The sequence below is a fragment of the Notothenia rossii genome (genome assembly GCF_949606895.1).
Source record: "Notothenia rossii genome assembly, chromosome: 4".
Lineage (NCBI taxonomy): Eukaryota > Metazoa > Chordata > Actinopteri > Perciformes > Nototheniidae > Notothenia > Notothenia rossii.
In genome coordinates this window covers 21,482,508-21,500,011 of record NC_136902.1, presented here as the reverse complement: position 1 = coordinate 21,500,011, position 17,504 = coordinate 21,482,508, and the positions used below count along the sequence as shown (strand labels likewise).

The window sequence follows — 17,504 nt, the reverse complement described above, 5'->3', positions numbered from 1 at the left end:
TCGGGGGAGCCGAGCTCGGCTCCCTCTTCGGGGGAGCCGAGCTCCCCCCCCCCCACACTTCGAACAGTGCTTTCCTCCCTCCCCCTCTTCCCCAGGTCTCCCTTTCTCCCCAGAGAGTCAGACTGAGGAGGGAGGATGGAGCCCAAAGAGGGAGCTCTCCATCATGGCTATACAGTATGGCCAGAAGCCAAGAGCCACCACAGCTTCACCCCCATACATTACATTCCTCAATGAGGCAGACATATAACTAACCTCCCACCAATCCATTACCAGCGCACACATATACATAACAAATCCCAAGCAGTTACAACAGTTTCTCTCCAGCTATCTAAAATACACCTGCCCTACTATCCAATACAATGTTAACTCTGTTACTTACTATATTTTTCTGACAGCCTAATTGCATAACCTCATTGTGCAACAATGTAAATGTGTGTGAACAAAGTGCACGCTATATACAGCATCCACTGTAAAAGCAAACAAAGCAGATGCATGCCTTCACACCACAGTCTATGCTTCACACCCATTGCCTTTATCAGCTTGCATTGAGAGATGTTTGGCTGCTTGTTTTATTCTGATTTGCTGAACAACAGCACCCACGCCTGGTCATCCCTGTGCATGCATCAAATGTGCCATATTTTTAGACCAATCACTACTGCCTTGTCTATTCATTCATTCGGTACTAAGCTATTTAAAAGACAGTACTTATATTCAATGTCAATATAAAACACATTATTTAACCTTTTAATTATTGTCATTGTGTGCATCACAACGGCATACAGGTAAAAGCCACAACGCATTCAGAAAAAAAGTTTGAAAAAAGTTCAAAAATCAAAAGTGGCAAAAACAGAATCAGTGGTCAGTATTTCAACATGATTACAATTGAAAAAACATTAAGTCGGTCGACGTGTATTTCAAAACAAAAAGTATTCATATAAAAAACACATTACATTTTTTTCTTCAACATTTGGAAACAGCAATGTGCGAAATGCACCTTTAATTAAAAAATATATATAGCATAAATAAACTCACAACAATATTCTATGTTGGTGCAGAGGATTCATCTTCTTTCATGCAGCTGGATGATGTAAAGCAGTATCAAGCATACTGCAAATGTAATCTGAGCTGTATTAGACTTCTGCTGCAAGGCCGAGCAGTTCATTATGGCAGCTGTAAGTAAAATATAAGGAGTTGAAGTCGAGGTTACATCCAAAAAAATAATAATTACACAACCTGTGAACCGTTTTTGGATCCAAAATTATAATAATATCTTTAATCAGTCCACACAACTGGTAAAAGAGGGATTATTTTACTCTTATCACATCTCAATGATTTAAAACAGTTTTAAAGTATATTTTGGTTTAAATGTTTCTTTCAGCTCACCATTGTTTGGTGCTGCTCAGCCATTCTACAAAATTTTTCGCTTTCATTTTATCAAGGTATTGGGTCAAGTCGCTGCCGAATGTCCCATCTGAATGCCTTTTGAAGTTCCGGATGATGAGATTTTCTCCTTTTTCCATCCGATATGAATGCCATCTAAGAAAAGTGGAGTTGATTAAGGGATGTTTTTTTACTTACAGTCAATTTCAATGCTAAACATCATGTTACATTTTTCAAATACAGTAGCTTTCACAACAGACATGAAATGTATCTAGACTGTGCTGCAACTAACGATTATGTTTTATATATATAAATATATTTAATCTGCTGATGTTTTCTTTATCAATCTCTATAAATGACAATTTAATTACATTGTTTTAGATTTTTCTGTAAAATGTACTACAAAAATGTATACATTTATCAAACTGCTGCTAAAAGTCTGAAAATGCCACACAGAAAGAGACTGAATACACACCTCGACATTCTTTTTTTGTCGACAACCATCTCATCAGTGCTCGGACAGAGAAACAGGACCAGCACACACAACACTTGAAGGCTCATCCTCAGGTCGCCTGGTAAACACATGACTAAGAGCATAAACACACAGTTTATCCTGCTAAATAAGTTCATTTATAAAACCCAAGAAAATCAAAAACTCACCTTCGAGGGAATTTGATAATGTGTTCAACAAAGTACTGTCCTTGCTTGTCTCTAGAACATGCAGTGAAATAGTGATAAAGCCACAGAGAAGCCCCCCCTTGCCTTTAAACAACACCTTGAAGACACACACTTGAAGAGAGAACCAACGTTCAAGTTCTGATACCTGTCATTTTATAAAGGCAGCAGGTGTTCCAGGGACACATTTGATGACTGTTTTCCTCATTAAGGTGGTCTGGATCCGAGCATATCTGAACTATGATGACATGTGGCATGTCCCCTCAACAAAGTTCAAAGGTCAGAGCCCACTCACACCTCCAGAGAGTAGCAGGTGTGAAGAAATGTTGTTCCGGTGTATGACATCAATGATATGACTCCTAAACTGCATTATTCACTCCTCTAATATTTGAAAACCATTAAGTACATTTAGCTGTAGTCCCTTATGGACTCCATGCCAATATTTGGAGGAAAATTGAAGAAGCAGCAACGATACTCTCCAAAAGTTCTCTTATTATACAGCCATTGTTGGATGCGCAAGTGAAGGAGACAAAAGAGAAGAAAAAAAACATAAACCTTTTACTCCAGCCTCTTCTCCTCCACATATATCCTCCACTACCTTTATCCATTCAATAGTCAAGGTTTTCTGCATTCGTAAAGTCCTCTGAGACAGAAATGACCGAAGTTGTTCTGCAACATGTGACAACATCAAATTCAAACAAAACATTATATGCCCGGTCACCAAAGTAAGTTATTGCTTTGTTAATAATTGAGTCCTTCCAATATTGTCCACCATGATAAAGGACCATTATTAGGTCTTGAGCTTTGTTTGTTATCCCACAGACACTGTTGGGAACTAATCTATTTTTGCAACACACCACAAGGACACATTTAACGTTAAGTATTTAAACATTAATTTACTTTGTTTCGTTTACTTTAGTTGTTGGAGAATGTCTTATTTCGTGAAATATTTGATTGCAATGACAATGCAAGCAAATATTGCTACAGCTAGCCAAGGAAGGACTATTTACTTCGCTAAACTTGCTACAGTGAGCTAAAGTTATAGTGATATAGAGTTAATGTTAGTTGAGCTACAGTCACAGAGTAATGCGGACTATCCCTTTAGGGAGAGCGCGGAGGGACATGGAAACTATGCAGGGCCGGCCCTAGACTTTTGGAGGCCCTAAGCGAGCTTTGGCTTGGGGGCCCCCCTCACTCTAGCGTGTTCTCACTACACACAACACGGAACCAACTTTTGTCTCATGATGTTAGCATAATCACTAGGGCCGGGACTCGATTAAAAAAATTAATCTAATTAATTACAGGCTTTGTAATTAATTAATCGCAATTAATCGCATTTTTAATCACATATAAATATTTGATCTGAGAACAGTGCGAAGCAATTTTTTTCACATGGATTTTAGAATACCATTGAATAATGACTGAATACATAAGCTTAAGCAACAAAACATTGTTTATTTTTTTCAAGGTGGTTCTTAACCAAGACCAACAGAAAAGTGCAATTTTTGCCATAAAGTGTAGCAATAGCATATTTAGGAATATAGTACATTTCAGAGATTCAGGAAGCCTATAGGTAGGTAGACCTTCTGTAAACTTTAACACTTTGTTTTTTAAGTATAACACAATACTTTCAAGTACATTCAGAACATTGGAAACCCTGACTATTAGAAAACATCTCTCTGTTGCTTCAGAGGCCATAACAGACTTTGTTGATTTACCAACAGTTGATTTAAAAAATCTAATACATTTCAGTCCAACTCTCTCAATAACCTTGGCCAAAACAATAAACAGTTCAACATAAAGTGCCAGTTGCACCAACAGCATAATAAATAGTTCAACATAAAGTGTACTGTACCATTTAAAAAAAAAAAAAAAAGTGCCAGTGATTGACCTCAATCCCTCCTATTCTTCCAATATCCTGATGAAAAATAAAATCTCTCTGTTGCATAGGCCACTGTTTGATCAACACGAATTGGGTGTGGGTCCTTGTACTCCGAGTCGGGCTAACGTCCACGCTAGCTTCCACGCTAGCTGCTATAGGTTTTGCATTGAGGTGATACTTGAGGCTTGATGTGCTGCGGTGATATGCAAATTCCTTTTTGCATAATTTGCAAACAACCGTGCTCTTATCGATGCTTCCATCCGTCCGTTTTTTTTAAAACAAAATGTCCCATCCACAGGGCCAACCAAAGCGGTCTCATCAGCTTGTTCGTTCATGTTTGACTATTGTTCACTGTGGTTTGTTGTTTGAAGTCATGAACGTTAGTTGGTGCTCCAGTATAATCGGTACCGCTGAAACTCATCCAGTGAGAAACGTTCCGCGGTGCAAAAATAAGTGCGATTAAAATGCTTAAATTTTTTTAACACGTTAATTTTTGTGTAATTAATTAATCTTAATTAACGCGTTAAAGTCCCGGCCCTAATAATCACACATATTGTATAAATAAGCATGTAAACACAGTGTGGGGGGGGGGGGGGGGGGTAATTAAAGTTTAAAAGTCTAAAAAATGCTACAACTACTGCCACAAACTAGATGAATGTGAAGTATTTTGCTAAAGGAGGATGAAAGCGTAATTAAGGAGCACTATTGGAGTGACTTTGATGGTTATTGGACTCAGGATTAATTCATTTGGATTGCCGCTGTATGGAGAAATTAAAGGTCGGCGGGGAAGTGGAAACAATTCACAAAGGGATTAAACTGTTTAAAACACACGTGCTCAAAGTAAGCCGGATTTTGCCCATGTGTTTATGTGGATTCAAAAGTCGTAAATAATCTACAAAATGGAGGAGACCAATCTGATCGGAGCAACTGTGACAAATAATCCAACTGAAACCGGCATGGACAATGACAATTCTTTAAAAATGCGCTTATCCAGAAAAGCCCGGTATGGACACTTTACGGGCAGAAGAAACATTTCTATTAAAGAAAGAATTATACATTTCTGTCTTTTGCCTTTAATAGCTACTAACTTGAATTGTTATTCAAATTAATTAATCAAATATTTTTTATATTTTATTGTAATGTAGAGACAAGGCCTTGTGACAATCATGTATTACTTTAAAAAAAAAGAGAAAAAAGTCAATTATGAAAACTATGACATCAGGACACCACTTATGCGACTCTGGGATTGGTAGTCTTTCTAGTTGCGTATTTTTCATAATAGAGCTTTAGTGTCTCCCTTAGGAGAAATGTGTCTTGGGCATCGAGATAAACAAAATATTCAGGTCAATCAGTCATAGATACAGAACAGAGATCACATATCACATGGCAAAGAAACAAACATACAGGTACAGCACTTTCCTTATTGCACATACATAATCAAATATTGCACCTTCTCTACTGTATTCATACACAAATCAATATTGCACTGTCCCTATTGCACCTATGCATAGTGTCCGTCAAATTGCACATATCCCCATTTACACATAATGCACTTTCCCTATTTAACCTTCTCGATTGCACAAACTACACTGTAAACATTGCACCTCCCAACAACTCCTAACACAGCATAATCACAATTGTTTCTGACTGTTCAGCAGCTTGATTGACAGCGGAACAAAGGAAAACTTATACCTGTTCAATCTATAGTTTGTTTAATCTATACCTTCTGCCTGAGGGCAGCAACTCAAACTCTCTATACAGGATGTGTTTGGGGTCGCATGTAATTTTACGGCCTTGCTTTCTCACCATCTCCTGAAGAGAGGATGGTGGAAGCATGCCAATTATTTTTCCAGCCCTTTTTATCAAGCTCTGGAGTTGTGATTTCGATTTAACTGACAAGTTACCAAACCATGTTGTGATGCCATAACGAATAATAGACTCAATTGCTGCCCTGTAGAACATTAACATGATACATTTATCCACTCCATGAACCCTGAGCATACGCAGAAAATGCAGGCGCTGGCTTATCTTTGAGCATACCTGTCACAGTTTGTGAAGGAAGCAGGACCCAAATGCAGATATAAACTGAAAAAACTCCTTTATTTCAAGGCTATGATATAAACAATGACAAAACAGAACACTCACCGAAGAACTAGTCATGGCACAAGACGAACCGAAAACCCAGAACTTAAATACACACAAGACTAATCACACAACAAGACACAGGTGAGGAGGGAGGAGAAAACACAGGGGCCACAGGTGAACATAATCAGACAATTAGACACACCAGGGAAACTAATGACAAGAGGAAAAACACAGGGAAAAGGACCAGACAATAACCCAGAGGAAAACATGACAGGGAAAACAGCAAAAACACCCAAACCAACAAAACTATAAACGTGACATAACATGAGAATCGTGACAATACCTGATCCACCTGATGGGCCCAGCCTAACTGAGCATCAAAATAAATCCCTAAATATTTAAAACGTGAAACCTGCTCAACTCCCTCCCTGTTGATAAGGACGGGGCTGTGATCACCTGAAACTTATATTTCAACAGTTTTACGACAAACTGTGACTTTTTTTGATATGGAAATTATTTTTTAAGATTGACAACCATCATATGTGTAATTCATGGCACAATTCAAATGGGATCGAAAGATACGTTTTCTCTCGCCATTGACTTCAATACATAATTTTTACGGAATAAGGTCCCATGAGGTCCACCGGAAAGGGAGGGACTTCGCCTCTCTATTGAAATTCTGATTCCATAGATGTGTCTCCCATCCCCCAAAACCCCTGACTATTCTTTCAACTCAGTATTTACATTCTCATATTCAAAGAAAATCTGTAATATCTTTAAAAGTCCATTTCTATCAGCTGTGCACCGTTATGGTGTAAATATAACCTATCTACCAATTGGATCAAATATAAAAGTCAGCCCAATTAATGTTGATACTGCAAGGAGACGTATTGTGTGAAGAGAAATTGAAGATGTTGTGTAATTGCTGATATATTTATGATCCACGTCACGTATTCAGTTTTGGTGGCAGTTCTTCCAGTTTGTCTAGAAATCTTCTAATCAGGGCTCTATAAATAAATAACTAGGGCAGATGTGTAATATTTAATGCAGCCGAACCGTGTATTACAATGCCGTTATGTGATGACTTACAAAGAGAAAAACAAGCACACGCGGAATAAAGTATTATTTTAAGGTTTTCGGATTTCATATTGCATTAACACCATATCCCAACGTGCATTGCGGCTAAACAATCCAATCACCGAGCTTCAACCATTGCTGAAGATCTTGGGTAATCAGTTCAGTGGGTGTGTATCATGGTGTGTATCATGGATGTATAATAAGAACTGGATACAGCGTCGGAGGCAGGGTCTCGTTCTTTCCTATGAGAGCTGCTCATTGGCGCATGATGACAAAATGGCTCAACTTTTGAGAGAGCGAAATGTCACAGATTACCCGTCATGCCTAGCTTTCAAAGCAGAAGAACCCGTATGTGCGCTCACAGAGCATGCGCCCCTTAAGCCCCGCCCCCCGAGCTCCCATTCTCAGCTCAGTAGAATGGATGGAGACAGAAAATAAATCTAGATTTGGCTTTTAGTGCATTTTACAATTCTAACCTGTTAGGCCCCAAGCCTGTTTTTCAGGTTTCAGGCTCGAAAATGACATTCCCAGAACAAATGACCATATCTTCCCTTCTAAAAGGGTTAAATTAATAATCTTTTTTTTTCAAAGTAATGATAAACCTGTGAGTTGGATGGAGAGAATCAATATAGATGTTTTTTATTTTAAAGAAAATTGAGATTGAACATGGTAAAAAACTGTAAATTAGAGTGTCCGTCCCAAAAAAATGTTGTACTTATAGTGAAAAAACTAACCTTGGATGATGGGTTAGTAGACTAAAAGCTTTAGGAATCCAAAGTACAATAGATAATAAGTACCCTGTATCAAGATTGATGCAAAACAAGATATATTTAACCTTTCTAGACAGATTTAGCAAAAAAAAACCTCTTCTGGGGCCATTGGGGTGGATTTTCCATATCTCTGACCCCCCTTGTTCGATTTTGACATCTCTTCCTGACCGTTAGAGCCAATAGAATCAAAGGGAAATCATCCCATAGACTCTCATGTTAAAAAAAGGTGGCGTTTTTCCGCATGCAAGCTTCTTATCCCTGCTCTGATATCTGGAAACGGAAAAGCTGTTTTATTGCTTATGGATTATCAGAACATTTCAAAGGGGACACAGACACATTGGATTAACCTATGGATTAACTACACCATCGTTTTTATCGTTTTAATGCCATTGAAGACCAGTTTTTACCAGACAAAGACCAAGGTAAACCATGTTAGCTATTTTGGCTACCTAGCGCGACATGTTTTGATGTAGGTTTTTGTTATTTTCTCCACTAATTTGTAATCTTTGAGTGTTGAAATGGGTACCAATAGATTCTGTGTCTCCTTACGATCATAAACAATGTGTTGGATGTGCAGCTAAGATAAGTAATAAGGGTGCTAGGAGTGATTTTCAGTGCAGTAATAGGTTAGCATTTTTCGCTCGGGGCTAATTCAGAGGGTCAGTGTTAGCATTCTGAGTTTCTTTTTTTTTTTTTTAAGAAAAAGATCAGTTAAATGAGTTTTTCCCCGTTATATGGATATAAAGCATTTATAGTTTATTAAATATGAAGGTTCCTTAGACGTTGTTTCCTGCAAATGACGCGATTTCGGCCCCGGATACGGGTCCGTGGAGCTTAAGTTAAGGACCTAATGATTATAATAAGGGCTATAAAATAGTTCATTCTGGGTAGTTTATTTAGTTTAAAAAAAATTATCCACTGATTTACAGACGTTTCTTTCCCAATGTTAGTCAATGGGGAAAAGTCTTTCTGGGTCCAATGACGTCACGGACTGATACGGAAATTGTAGTATCGCCGTTTGGACCATAGATATATATATATATATATATTATATCACTGTCACTACCCGATCCGTCACCCTGCCCGATCTGTACTGCGCATGTGCGAGATTGTCCGCCATATTGGACAACTCCGGACGGCAACCCAGGAAGGACACTTGACACAGTGTCTTTTAGCAAAGCTCAAAAATAAAACGAGAGAGAGATGAGTTATTGTTATTACAACGTGACTTCACTATTATTTAACAACTCTTTTTATTGGGTTCTTTTATTTGGGGTTAAGTACATTCTCAGAATAAGTGAGAAATTAATTTAACTTCTGTTAGACAGCTATCATACTGAATAAATATTTACTGTGAATTTATGCAAAAATGTATGGCATATGGCTATGCTATCTGCACAAATGGTTAACATTGAACATTAAAAAGATCAGCCAGTTCAGGGAGAATTGAAGGAAGGCAGGCAGGCATGCAGCTTTGCATGACATTCTTCTGGACGTTTTTCATTGTGGTAATACTGAGGGTAGTCAATCCCTTTTTTGGCAAGACAGTAGTGACGGCCATCTTGGTGACGTGTGTTGTTGTGTGAGACCCTTTATATATACAGTCTATGTGCGAGACCGCGAGACCAGAGATGTAGTTCATTGAAGGAAGCAGGACCCAAATGCAGATATAAACTGAAAAAACTCCTTTATTTCAAGGCTATGATATAAACAATGACAAAACAGAACACTCACCGAAGAACTAGTCATGGCACAAGACGAACCGAAAACCCAGAACTTAAATACACACAAGACTAATCACACAACAAGACACAGGTGAGAAGGGAGGAGAAAACACAGGGGCCACAGGTGAACATAATCAGACAATTAGACACACCAGGGAAACTAATGACAAGAGGAAAAACACAGGGAAAAGGACCAGACAATAACCCAGAGGAAAACATGACAGGGAAAACAGCAAAAACACCCAAACCAACAAAACTATAAACGTGACATAACATGAGAATCGTGACAATACCTGATCCACCTGATGGGCCCAGCCTAACTGAGCATCAAAATAAATCCCTAAATATTTAAAACGTGAAACCTGCTCAACTCCCTCCCTGTTGATAAGGACGGGGCTGTGATCACCTGAAACTTATATTTCAACAGTTTTACGACAAACTGTGACTTTTTTTGATATGGAAATTATTTTTTAAGATTGACAACCATCATATGTGTAATTCATGGCACAATTCAAATGGGATCGAAAGATACGTTTTCTCTCGCCATTGACTTCAATACATAATTTTTACGGAATAAGGTCCCATGAGGTCCACCGGAAAGGGAGGGACTTCGCCTCTCTATTGAAATTCTGATTCCATAGATGTGTCTCCCATCCCCCAAAACCCCTGACTATTCTTTCAACTCAGTATTTACATTCTCATATTCAAAGAAAATCTGTAATATCTTTAAAAGTCAATTTCTATCAGCTGTGCACCGTTATGGTGTAAATATAACCTATCTACCAATTGGATCAAATATAAAAGTCAGCCCAATTAATGTTGATACTGCAAGGAGACGTATTGTGTGAAGAGAAATTGAAGATGTTGTGTAATTGCTGATATATTTATGATCCACGTCACGTATTCAGTTTTGGTGGCAGTTCTTCCAGTTTGTCTAGAAATCTTCTAATCAGGGCTCTATAAATAAATAACTAGGGCAGATGTGTAATATTTAATGCAGCCGAACCGTGTATTACAATGCCGTTATGTGATGACTTACAAAGAGAAAAACAAGCACACGCGGAATAAAGTATTATTTTAAGGTTTTCGGATTTCATATCGCATTAACACCATATCCCAACGTGCATTGCGGCTAAACAATCCAATCACCGAGCTTCAACCATTGCTGAGGATCTTGGGTAATCAGTTCAGTGGGTGTGTATCATGGTGTGTATCATGGATGTATAATAAGAACTGGATACAGCGTCGGAGGCAGGGTCTCGTTCTTTCCTATGAGAGCTGCTCATTGGCGCATGATGACAAAATGGCTCAACTTTTGAGAGAGCGAAATGTCACAGATTACCCGTCATGCCTAGCTTTCAAAGCAGAAGAACCCGTATGTGCGCTCACAGAGCATGCGCCCCTTAAGCCCCGCCCCCCGAGCTCCCATTCTCAGCTCAGTAGAATGAATGGAGACAGAAAATAAATCTAGATTTGGCTTTTAGTGCATTTTACAATTCTAACCTGTTAGGCCCCAAGCCTGTTTTTCAGGTTTCAGGCTCGAAAATGACATTCCCAGAACAAATGACCATATCTTCCCTTCTAAAAGGGTTAAATTAATAATCTTTTTTTTTCAAAGTAATGATAAACCTGTGAGTTGGATGGAGAGAATCAATATAGATGTTTTTTATTTTAAAGAAAATTGAGATTGAACATGGTAAAAAACTGTAAATTAGAGTGTCCGTCCCAAAAAAATGTTGTACTTATAGTGAAAAAACTAACCTTGGATGATGGGTTAGTAGACTAAAAGCTTTAGGAATCCAAAGTACAATAGATAATAAGTACCCTGTATCAAGATTGATGCAAAACAAGATATATTTAACCTTTCTAGACAGATTTAGCAAAAAAAAACCTCTTCTGGGGCCATTGGGGTGGATTTTCCATATCTCTGACTCCCCTTGTTCGATTTTGACATCTCTTCCTGACCGTTAGAGCCAATAGAATCAAAGGGAAATCATCCCATAGACTCTCATGTTAAAAAAAGGTGGCGTTTTTCCGCATGCAAGCTTCTTATCCCTGCTCTGATATCTGGAAACGGAAAAGCTGTTTTATTGCTTATGGATTATCAGAACATTTCAAAGGGGACACAGACACATTGGATTAACCTATGGATTAACTACACCATCGTTTTTATCGTTTTAATGCCATTGAAGACCAGTTTTTACCAGACAAAGACCAAGGTAAACCATGTTAGCTATTTTGGCTACCTAGCGCGACATGTTTTGATGTAGGTTTTTGTTATTTTCTCCACTAATTTGTAATCTTTGAGTGTTGAAGTGGGTACCAATAGATTCTGTGTCTCCTTACGATCATAAACAATGTGTTGGATGTGCAGCTAAGATAAGTAATAAGGGTGCTAGGAGTGATTTTCAGTGCAGTAATAGGTTAGCATTTTTCGCTCGGGGCTAATTCAGAGGGTCAGTGTTAGCATTCTGAGTTTCTTTTTTTTTTTTTTAAGAAAAAGATCAGTTAAATGAGTTTTTCCCCGTTATATGGATATAAAGCATTTATAGTTTATTAAATATGAAGGTTCCTTAGACGTTGTTTCCTGCAAATGACGCGATTTCGGCCCCTGATACGGGTCCGTGGAGCTTAAGTTAAGGACCTAATGATTATAATAAGGGCTATAAAATAGTTCATTCTGGGTAGTTTATTTAGTTAAAAAAAAATTATCCACTGATTTACAGACGTTTCTTTCCCAATGTTAGTCAATGGGGAAAAGTCTTTCTGGGTCCAATGACGTCACGGACTGATACGGAAATTGTAGTATCGCCGTTTGGACCATAGATATATATATATATATATTATATCACTGTCACTACCCGATCCGTCACCCTGCCCGATCTGTACTGCGCATGTGCGAGATTGTCCGCCATATTGGACAACTCCGGACGGCAACCCAGGAAGGACACTTGACACAGTGTCTTTTAGCAAAGCTCAAAAATAAAACGAGAGAGAGATGAGTTATTGTTATTACAACGTGACTTCACTATTATTTAACAACTATTTTTATTGGGTTCTTTTATTTGGGGTTAAGTACATTCTCAGAATAAGTGAGAAATTAATTTAACTTCTGTTAGACAGCTATCATACTGAATAAATATTTACTGTGAATTTATGCAAAAATGTATGGCATATGGCTATGCTATCTGCACAAATGGTTAACATTGAACATTAAAAAGATCAGCCAGTTCAGGGAGAATTGAAGGAAGGCAGGCAGGCATGCAGCTTTGCATGACATTCTTCTGGACGTTTTTCATTGTGGTAATACTGAGGGTAGTCAATCCCTTTTTTGGCAAGACAGTAGTGACGGCCATCTTGGTGACGTCTGTTGTTGTGTGAGACCCTTTATATATACAGTCTATGTGCGAGACCGCGAGACCAGAGATGTAGTTCATTGAGCGGTTTCATATAAAAAAAGTCTTTCTTCACAGTTTTACGGCAAAACATTTTTTTTTAAACTTGCAAAATTATCTTTTAAATTGACAAACATCATATGTGTAATTCGTGGCACAATTCAAACGGGATCGAAAGATAACTTTTCTCTCGCCATTGACTTCAATACATGTTTTTTCCGAAATAAGGTCCCATGGAGGTCCACCGAAAAGGGAGGGACTTCGGCTCTCAAACCCGGAAGTAAACTCCTTCCGGTTCCTTTGACAAAAACCAATGCAATTTCTCCATAGGATTTTGGAAAATAGCGTTTTATCTATCGATTAGATTTATGATTCGAAAATTATAAAAGTAGGGTTGCTTTGCTTTTAAAATCGTTCTGTGTGACACGAAAAAAAGGGGGAAATCGTGTTGGTGAATATTAATCACTAGATTAAATGTCGCGACTATAACACGAAATGCTGTGAGACTGGGTTGCCTGTAATGGATGAAAAAGCCAACACAATGGTACACACAGCAGATAAAAGAAAGGGGGATAGTTCATTATAAACGTATCTACGAGATCTAAAGACCGCATTGTGGGATCTGGGAAACTGTGGTGAACATTTTGCCTTTCTGAACTTAAAGCTAAAGCGTTTAATGAGGAATACAATAGGTTAGAGCTTTATTGTAAATAATCATTATTTGCGGCCCTATTGTGGTCCTAGCAGGTGCCTGCTAACACATGAACCAACTCGACGTGATGGATATGCAAATTGGAGTTGTTTTTAGTATTTAAATATCGTGTTGAACAAGTGTGTGACTGTGCTTGTGTTGTTGCCTTTACAACACAAATCCAAAAGGAAATCATTTTTTATTATTGTGTCCTGCATTATCTGTAGACATGGGCCTACAATACATCATACATTCATATATAAACATTTCCAGACTGACAGAACAGACAGAGAAACTCAAACGCAACTAAAGCATCTTTCACATTTAAATCTTCAGTCCATTATTGTCGACTACAAAACGTATAAATATTCAGTATATTTGCTCCTTTGTACTCAAGTAGATGTTTATACTGTTGCTGTTGTATTCTTGTTTTGGAAGGTAGGCTAATTGTTTTAACTTTAAAAAATGTTTGATGGTTACAAAATGTCTAAGTGAACGACACTAAGAGATTATATAGGCATATATTATTTTCTTGCTAAAGACAAAGAAACACCTCTTTGTTTTGGACGTGACTGTATGTATATTTGCATTTGAAGCTTTTGAAGTTTAACCCCACTCCCATGTATGAATCTATCTCTACCAACTGCATAGTTAGATAAGATAAACCCTACCCGATCGACTTTGTGTCAACAACTGCCTTGCTGATTTAAAACCGCCTGTTGAGGCATTCAAACCCATGCAATTCAGATCCTTTTTTATTTAGTAAGAAATGTCAATGTTAACACTAGCCTTCTTGCTGCTCATCCCAGTACAGTCATTTAATTTGAATGTAAACTCATAAAACAAGTATAAGTGTGCAGTACCTCTTTAGTTTAATTCCCATTTCTGTATGTAGCGTATTTCTAGGCATCGACCACTAGGTGTCAGTCTTGGTCTCCTGTTGATAAACCTCTCATTGTTTCCTCCAGTGAGCTGCTCAACCTTTTCCAGATTAAGACCTTCTTTTATAGAGTTCAAATTTGTTTAATGTCGGCTATCTTTACAATTTGTTAAGTCTTTGTCAATGATCTCAGACATATTGGTTTCAATATTTGTTCGGGAAATTAAGTTGGATTATATAAAAAATGTAGAAATACATTTTTAACATTTAATTTACTTTTATTACAAATAAAATACATACATACAGACACAAGAAATTCTGTCAATCTTGCTAGCTTTTCTATCAAATTAATGTTGGTCTCAAAGCTGAAGCATAAAAATATCTAATTTTGTGTCTTAAAAACTGAAAAAGTGAAAGGATCCTCCTTCTACTGATGTCTATTTGGACTATTAGATGCCTGTCATAGAAAGATAAAGTCGCTGAAAAGGCAAATATTTGATCGGTAAAGTCTGTTAAAGAAGCTCTGGAAGCGTGTTGGGATTGGACAGTCATAAAGTATTAATAGAGAAAATGTTGGATCCTAGGAGAAACAACCACATACCAGCCTCACAAGTCATTCTCACTATTCTCCCCCGGCATTACCCCTGGGGAGGAGGGCTATAAATGTTTGAGTCTATATTCAATATATGTTATCACTAGCAGATAGGGAGTTCTGTGCCGGGATCATATAGTCGAGGGTCATGCTTACAGGGGCTGCACTGCTGTTCTCTCCTGCAGCTGGATAACTTGGAGCTGATTGATACATTAATATTGCATTGATCCGTGACTACTCTTTCACATGGGGGCATTACTTTATACACTATGATATATACACACAAGTATTGGGGTTGGCCTAGGCCCCTTAGATCCAGGGAAGGGGATTCTTAATGCTTCATCTTACAAAGTCATTTTTGACAATTCTATGCTTCCAACTTTGTGGAAACAGTTTGGGGAAGCACCTTTTCTGTTCCAGCATGACTGTGACCCAGTGCACAAAGCAAGGTTCATAAGGCATGGTTGGATGAGTTTGGTGTGGTAGAACTTGACTGGCCCGCACAGAGCCCTGACCTCAACCCCATTGAACAGCTTTGGGATGAACTAGAACAGAGATTGTGAGCCAGTCCCTCTCGTCCAACATCAGTGTCAGACCTTACAAATGCTTTTCTGGATGAATGGACAAAAATTCCCAAAGACGAGAAGAGTGGAAGCTGGTATAGCTGCCAAGTGGGGACCAACTTCATATTAATGCTTAAGAATTTGAAATGGGATGCCATAAAAGCTCCCGTAGGTAGGTGACCCAATACTTTTTCCATATAGTGTGTATATAGACAAAAGTATTGGGACACTACTCATAATCAGTGAATTATGGTGTTTGTAATGTGTTTCTTCTCTCCTATTTGGACACTCGTCTTAATCATTGAGGTCAGGGCTCTTGCTTTGTGCACTGGGGCACAGTCATGGAACAGAAAAGGGCCAACCCCAAACCCCAGAAAACAACCCCATAGCATTATCCCTCCTCCACCAAAATGTACAGTTGGCACAATGCAGTCAGGCAGGTAACGTTCGCCTGGCATTCACCGAACCCAGACTCGTCCATCAGACTGCCAGATAGAGAAGCGTGATTCGTCACTCCACAGAACACATTTCCACTGCGCCAGAGTCCAGTGGTGCTTTACACCACTCCATCCGACGCTTGGCATTGTGCTTGGTGACGTAATTAAGGCTTGCATGCAGCTGCTCTGCCATGAAAACCCAAGCCATGAAGTTGTTTTGGTGCTGATATTAGTTCCAGAGCTGGTTTGGAACTCTGTAGTTATTGAGTCAGCAGAGCTTTGGCAACTCTTACGCACTATACGCCTCAGCACTCGGCAACTTCGCTCTGTAACTTTACGTGGTCTACCATTTCGTGGCTGAGTTGCTGTGGTTCCTAAATGTTTCCACTTTGCAATAATATCACTTACAGTTGATCGTGGAATATCCAGGAGAGAATACATTCCACAAACTGACTTGTTGCAACGGTGGCATCCTATCACAGTACCACGTTTGAATTCAGTGAGCTCTTTAGAACGACCCATTATTTCACAAATGTTTGTAAAGGCAGACCGCATGGCTCGATTTGATACATGTGGCAATGGGACTGAATGAAATACCTGAATTCAACGACAAAGAAGAGTGTCCCAATACTTTTGTCTATAGGTGAGGTTGAAATATGTAATGAGTGTATGTGAGTTTGAGGGTTATTATGGACACAAGGAAACCAATTATTTGTAGCAATTACTATTATTATAACATTTTTGCTTGGGATTTTCAAAAACTCATGAAAATTGGCACAAACATCAAAACTGCTAGAAATACAGTAATATAGATTGGGAATGCCAAAAGAGCTCCAAAGCGACACACAAACACACACCAGGTTTGGGATAAAGTTCCTTTCGATCTTTGCTAATTTTGTAAAAGGTCACCTATTATGCAAAAATATGTTATACATAAACATGTGTCCCCTCTGTGTAAAGGGATTCTGAAAGTTTCAGGAAAAAATATTTGCTCACTTTTTCTCCTGATCCATTTATATTAAAAACCTGTCTGAAAATAAGCTGATCAGATTTTGGCCACTTTATGATGTCATAACGATTTTTTGGCTTGTGTAACCATTAGCCAATAACCAACCAAGGTAACACCCGCCCACCTTATCACCTGAATCTCCTCCTATAGCACCATTGTGTTATTTTTAACCAAATATCTCTCAGAGGGGTGTTGCGTTGGGAGTGGCCGTGGTCGGTGATATCCAAAGACCCTTATATGACTGAATCAAGAAGCTTTAGGGCGTTTCATGGAATGCCCTCGATGTGGGGCGGCTGTGAATTTTGCCCTAAATATGAAAGAAAGTTGATTTTGTTTTATGTATT

At 38.4% G+C, this 17,504-nt stretch overlaps 1 protein-coding gene and 1 long non-coding RNA gene across 2 annotated transcripts in view; one reads left to right on the top strand and one right to left on the bottom strand.

Moving 5' to 3' along the window:
- Positions 1–37: 37 nt before the first annotated feature.
- LOC307037323 lies at positions 38–6,351 on the bottom strand. Its single transcript, XR_013807651.1, has 4 exons — positions 5,978–6,351; positions 1,856–1,952; positions 1,384–1,536; positions 38–1,170 (listed from the first exon to the last, which is right to left on the bottom strand). It is a non-coding gene; the product is annotated as an uncharacterized lncRNA (long non-coding RNA).
- Positions 6,352–11,671: 5,320 nt separating this feature from the next.
- Positions 11,672–17,504, top strand: part of fignl2 (fidgetin like 2) — a 54,651-nt gene continuing 48,818 nt past the window's right edge. The window contains exon 1 of the mRNA XM_079678088.1: positions 11,672–11,812. The gene's annotated coding sequence lies outside the window, so the exon portion shown is untranslated. The remainder of the gene's footprint in view (positions 11,813–17,504) is intronic.